The sequence below is a fragment of the Numenius arquata genome, chromosome 4 (genome assembly GCF_964106895.1).
Source record: "Numenius arquata chromosome 4, bNumArq3.hap1.1, whole genome shotgun sequence".
Lineage (NCBI taxonomy): Eukaryota > Metazoa > Chordata > Aves > Charadriiformes > Scolopacidae > Numenius > Numenius arquata.
This window is the reverse complement of record NC_133579.1, coordinates 62,568,879-62,575,632: the sequence shown is the minus strand read 5'-3', so window position 1 is coordinate 62,575,632 and position 6,754 is coordinate 62,568,879.

The window sequence follows — 6,754 nt, the reverse complement described above, 5'->3', positions numbered from 1 at the left end:
CTCTAAGCATAGTCAGCCATCACCAGCATCAAAGAAAGGGGAAAAATCAGAACTTAAGTAATTTACCTCAAGTTCTGGATTTTAGTTCCTGCTTAGACATCTACTGAAGTATTTCACGTGGAGACAAGAGCTGCAGTAGAAGAAATGAAGAAGAATAAATTGCAGAGTTAACCCGTCTAGTCTAAGGCTCAGAGCAGAGGGAGGATACAAGCTGAAAGCCCACTGGCAGAATAGCAGAGTGCAGGTGCAAACACCTGTATCACTGGAGCACCCGGCACACTGGCTGCTGCTTGTACACAAGTACCACTTTCTTCTTTTGGCTGTGTTGTCAAGGGGAAAGACTTGTGTAGGTACCCAGCTCCAGAAACAGTCACTGGCTGTAAGAAAGAGGCTTAGAAAGGCTCTCCAGAAAGGGAGCTCCTGTACACTCTCCAACCCATCTGTCCGCACACCACGAGAAGCCAGCTACCCAGCTCTTGTGTCGGGAGCTTGGACATCTCACCTGGGACCATGGAGGTCATCAGGACACCTCAATATCATGCACCACAACACTACACCCCAGACTCCTTTGAAGATTAAACTCTTCCTTGCAAGATACACTCAAGTAGAGAGAATACAGAACTAAAAGATGACATTGAAGAAATTCAGTTTGCCTGCAGAAGTAGCATCTTTTAGAATGCTCCTGGCAAGCCAAGTGTTCTGCTTCAGGCTCGGTGCGGGTACTGCTGGCAGCCTACCCCTTTCCTGCAGGCGTTGCTAAACCAAGTGGTGAATTTCTCTGAACTGCAATAAAATAAGAGAACCTTTAGACACAAGTGCCCTCACTTTGAAATTACAAGAACATAGGAGAACCAAATAATTCAGAAAAAAATATCTACTGTTCAAAGTCTAGCCACCTAGACAGTGCAGCTTCAGTAACCGTTGAGAATAAAACCTCCAGCTACATTTAGTTATGTCTTATGCATACTTACCAAACTTTACATCCTTCCATTCAATTTTTGTATCAGAACTTGTTATCTAGTCTTCTTATTGAGGAAGCCACCAAAACCATAGCATTTTCTTGCGGGCACTGTAACCTAAGCAGCTACTGAAGCAAATTTTGTGCACCTCCCTCTCCCTTGCAGCTACCTTCCCCTTATCTTTTCACTCTCAGTAAGACCATCATTAACTCAGCTTTCCCTGCAGTGATAAAATCAGCACAGGAGAAGGTGTTCAGCACTTTTGGCTGTAATCACTGTTCAAACAGCTGTTCTCAATCCCCTCTAGAGAAAACCAGCCTATTTGATGTATCAACTCCCCCACTGACTTACTCTGTCAGATAACAGGCAGGCCTGCAAGCAACCAGCCTTGTGCAAGATGCCAACCTGCAGTCAGCAATTTCCAAATATGTGCAAAAATAACCCTCAGCTGCAAAAATATTGCCCTTTTTGTCACAAAAAAAGTGCTATATTTGGTAATATCAGCTGGAAAACATCCAGACATTTGCACATATGCATGCAAGCTTTAGGAGTGGAATGGAGGATATATTGCACAGTATGAGAAAATAATAGGAATAAAATGTAATCTGGTTGAAAAACATTGAAACTCAAATTCTTTTCAGACAGGATGAAATCTTTTAGAAATACCATGTATGTTTCTCAAGTATAAGCACTGCTATTCTTCATTACCTTCAAAGCTATTCTTGAAGTCTTTTAAATAATTTACTGACCAGAATAACAACATCTTTCTCTCCTGGAGTGCTTACAGTTTATTGTGAAAGCTTTTAGAAGAAAGAAAATAAGAAGATAAATATAGAAAGGCCATTCAATTTTTATTTTCTGTGCTAAAGCTGGAACAGCCTTCTTTCGCTTTTTCTCCACCGTACTGTATTTTTCAAACAGAGGTTTTTGCATTAAATTAAAATGTATTATACAACTTGCATTTCCAAACCAAAGATGCAGATCTCTCTTCTCTTGGAACTCACAGTAACTGTATCTTTAGATGGAGCCATCAGTGTTCTTTCTATTACCTATTCCTGGTTATCTTCTACAAAACAGGAGCATTAGCAAGCATTGCTCATGGATTGGATGGGCATCTCACTGGACCCAAACCACCAGCAGAACTTCCCTTGCTGCAGTACTGCTTAGCTTTGGTCACTTCTGTCACACCAAATGATGTGCCTTCTGAGCACAGGTCCAATTACAAAAGTCTGCCAGCTTTGCAGTGCTGCTTGTTAGGAAGAAATCAGGCTGTGAGACTGCTATGCTAGCAAAAACATCCCAGGTGGATGCATCTGATATTGGCAAAAGAGCCCTTTAGCCAGCCCTGTTTACCACAGTCAGAGGGCTGTGCTTCTACTGGGAGCTCCAGCAATATAGCTGTGCTGATTAAGGCTTTGTGATGTAGCTAGCCCCTAACCTTGGTCAGCCATCAGAGTTGAAAGCATGTCCCAGAACAAGGGATGCAGAAATTACTGTATCAAATAAGGTGCCTAGTTTCTGTTTCTTGAAACGATTAATCTGAAATGCTAAAAAAGAAGATCTGAGATAATGTCCCTTCTAGCTAATCTTTTTCCTTCCCTCCCTGTGCATTCATAAGACTTCACGGCAGTCTCATCCCCCAGCTAGTTGTCTGTTTCTCTCATGAGCTCACCCCACCTTGTTCCTACTCTCAGTGAGATTACCTAGCAGTGAGTTCCATATATTTATTATAAATTCCATAGTGCAACAGTTTATTATCAACTTCTGGATGTCCTGTCTCCCAATTTGATTGAATATCCCCCTTGTTCTAATGACACAATATGCAACCATCTCTAGCTCACCTTTCTGCTTTCAGCTTCTCTTTCTCTGCCACTTTCTTTAGGGGTTGTTACACACATATTTCCCCTACAGATATAAAACAGAAATCATAGAAAATAATGCAAGAGATTTCTAGGTAGCGTAAGTGAGATTGAATGCAGTTTACTCCTCTGTAGGAAGTTTATTTCAGAAAGCCATTTAAAATCTGCAAAATAAATAAAAAGCCTCACAAACATACCTCATTATGTATGCCTATATTTAATAATTGTCTTTTATTTGTCTTTTAGTTACAGTTATTGTCTGTAACAATACTTTATGCACATGAAGAACACATTGAATACAAGTTCCTACCCTAGCTCAGAAAAGCCTGGTATTGAAATCTCTGAACTTCAAGGAGCCTTTAATTTCAGAATGTCCATCCTCAGACTAACATGAGTTATGGAGACCCCATGCATGTGGGCAAATTCTCCTTCTAAAGGGTTTGTGACTGCAGCCCCTAGGACCTAAGACTTTTAGTGGGCTCTCTAGCCCGTTAGTGCTCATTCCTATTCCCAAAGGATCAAACAAGTTACTTTGGTTATAAGCTCCTTGTTTCTAGACTGTGGCATTAGTTTACTAAGGTTGGGAAATTTTTGAAGATTGGCACTGGGAACAATAGCTGACAGGGACATGTCCATCCACTTGCTTCTGTGAATGAAAGGAGTTTTCTCATGCTTATATTTTATTCCAGTAGCCTGCTTTTATAGCTGTATAAAAAGAAATTTAAATGACTTAAGGCAGTGTTTTCAGTGGGCGGTAGATAATGCTTAAAGATCATGGGTATTTTGACTAATCAAAGGTATTTTGGTACCGGCACTGTTTACATAGCACATACATAATTTTTTGCATAGTTTATACTACCTTTTACTAAACTATTAGGAAACCAGTAGATATTGGTGTCTCAGTGAAGACCAAAGTTATAAGCACAGAATGAGAAGTGATTTTTTTCCTATACCTACTGATTTTGAAATAGTGCTTTAAGCACAATCAGCATGAAAACAGTAATTCACATATGCACACTATGCTACTTATTCACTTATTTCCACTTCTGTTGCAAAAATACTGAAGCTCGTTAGAGATCTTTATGTTGCTTTTTATCATTGGCTTTATGCTCCCTCCTGATCTATCCATTTGGGTGATTTGATTTCCTCAGATAACCTAATGTCTTTTTTGTAGGTGTAGGTAAATAGAGTTTCTACAAATCTGTCTGAAATCCTGCCAAACTGCTAGCATTGCCAATGCCCAGAGCAATGTCCTGTACAACAGAAGGAAAACCACGAAATACACGTTAACCTTTAGCCTTGTAACTCAAATACTTTCATTGATAAAGGCTATTACAGTGATTTGTCAGAGAGAAGCGAGTTGTGTGGTTTTGTTCAGGCTGGTTTTATTTGCTATTCTTTAGAAATACAACTGATCACGTTGAGCAAGACATTTGCATCTAATCTGCCCAGAGGTGCTATTAAGGACATGTTCCAAAACCCAGAAAACCAGCATGGTCTCTCATAGCTGTGTTGACAGGAAGGTGACAAGACTAGTCACACAAAATGACCTATCTTTTTTAAAGTAAGATTATTCTTTTTTCCAAACCATTAGTACTAGTATTAGGTATATAAACAATTGTATTTTCTTTAACAGCCTTGTAAATCTCTGTCTTGTAAACCTCTATTTTTGTTCCTGTAAACTACGATAAGCTGTGAAAAAGCTAAAAGTGAGACAAATGCTGGGACATTCTTAAGAAGTATATTTCTTTCTTCTGCTGCACATCCTAGAAAAAATTCTACTCTCAAATTACAAATGAAAGCAAACCAGGCACTGAATTGATCCAGTGCTAATTAAGACAGACTGGAGCAGGGCTGGGAGCTGGTACAAGTCCCCACTATGTCATTTAAAAACACATTCATAAGGAGGTAGATTTAACTTTAGACTGGCTCATCTACTCAGCACACTGTCTGCTCATCCCAGCCAGGTGTAAGAGATCAACTGTCACAAGCTGGATCAATGAAAGCATTAACCTATGCAAAAAGCAGTATTGGTATATTTTGCAGACAACACCAAGCTGGGCAGGAGTGTTGATCTACCCAAGGGTGGGAGGTCTCTACAGAGGGATCTGGACAGGCTGGATCGATGGACCAATAGTATGAGGTTCAACAAGGCCAAGTGCCAGGTCCTGCACTTGGGTCACAACAACCCCATGCAGCAATACAAGCTTGGGGAAGAGTGATGGAGAGCTGCCCAGCAGAAAAGGACCTGGGGGTGTTGGTTCACAGCCAGATGAATATGAGCCAGCAGTGTGCCCAGGTGGCCAAGAAGGCCAATAGTATCCAGGCCTATGTCAGAAATAGTGTGGTCAGCAGGACTAAGGAAGTGATCATCCCTCTGTACTCAGCACTAGTGAGGCCCCACCTCAAATACTGTCTTCAGTTTTGGGCCCCTCACTGCAAGAAAGACATTGAGGTGCTGGGGTGTGTCCAGAGAAGGGCAATGAAGCTGGTGAGGGGTCTAGAGCAGAAGTCTTAAGGAGCAGCTGAGGGAACTGGGATTGTTTAACCTGGAGAAAAGGAGGCTGAGGGGGAAACCTGATCACCCTCTACAACTACCTGAAAGGAGGGTGTAGCGAGGTGGGTGTCAGTCTCTTCTCCCAAGTAAGAGGCGATAGGACAAGAGGAAATGGCCTCAACTTGTACCAGGGGAGGTTTAGAGTGGATATCAGGAAAAAATTCTTCACAGAAAGAGTTATTAAGCATTGGAACAGGCTGCCCAGGGAAGTGGTTGAGTCACCATCCCTGGCGGTATTTAAAAGACACGTAGATGTAACACTTAGGGACATGGTTTAGTGGTGGGCTTGGTAGAGTTACGTTTACAGTCAATGATCTTAAAGGTCTTTTCCAACCTAAATGATTCTATGATTCTATGATTTTTTTTATCTTCATTCTTCTCTTTCTCCTTAACCATTATTCTAATTCCTCTGTCAGAAGAATTCAGTCCCTAATTTCCATTTCAATGCAGCTGAGAGCAGATTTGTCTACAGTATTTTAATATAAAAGGATATACATGGTTTATTATTTTGTTCTTGACGTGTAAGATTTTTTTATATAATGTAAGCATGAAAGCAAGTAGCTTTGCATGCTCATTCCTACAAATCACTTGAATCCATTAAAGTGTTTTTTCCAGAGCAGTTTGTCAAGTCTAACCACAAAACCATCAAGCACAGGAGTAGTTCTGTTTCAAATTAATAAAGCAGGTTGGCTCATCATAGACAAACAGCAGTGTGGCATTCCCCAAATGGCAGTACCTTCCTCGTGAAATAATAGCAGAAAAACCCCATAGCTCAAGGATGTAAAAATGGAAGCAGATCTTTTGCACAGGTCCCAGACCTGGAAACGGAGCCACCTCCTGTGGCAGAAGCCATCCTTAGGCTGCTGAGGAAATTGCAAAAAATGCCTTCCTCCAGGGTCCCTTTTCTAAAAGCTGGTTTAGTTCCCTCAGTGCTGTGAAGTATGACAATTTTTTTCATATCATGAATCATCAGTTTAATTCTCTCCTTTTTCAAAGCAAGTCCTATATTTTTCTGTTAAAAAAAAATATATATATACTTTTAGTTTTGGGGGTTTTGTTGGGTTTTTCTTTAAGCTAAGGTGAACACAGCAACATTTTGCAGAGACAGAGCTTTACAGCCTGGGATGCTGCAAAACCTCTTGCCGCCACATATTCACACAAAACCTGTCCACGTTGAACATCCTGATGACCAAAACATAAGAGGGGAAGAAGCACAAGGGGCTTGGAAGTGCCAGGAGCTTCTCCCTGCCCAGACCACAACCCAGCCTCAGCAGGGGAATGCAGAAGCCACGTCTGGACCTGCCAGGGTGCAAACGTGGTTCTTCACAAGGCAGATCTGCTAACGGTGACTGCAGCCCAGGCCAGCATAGAGACACCTG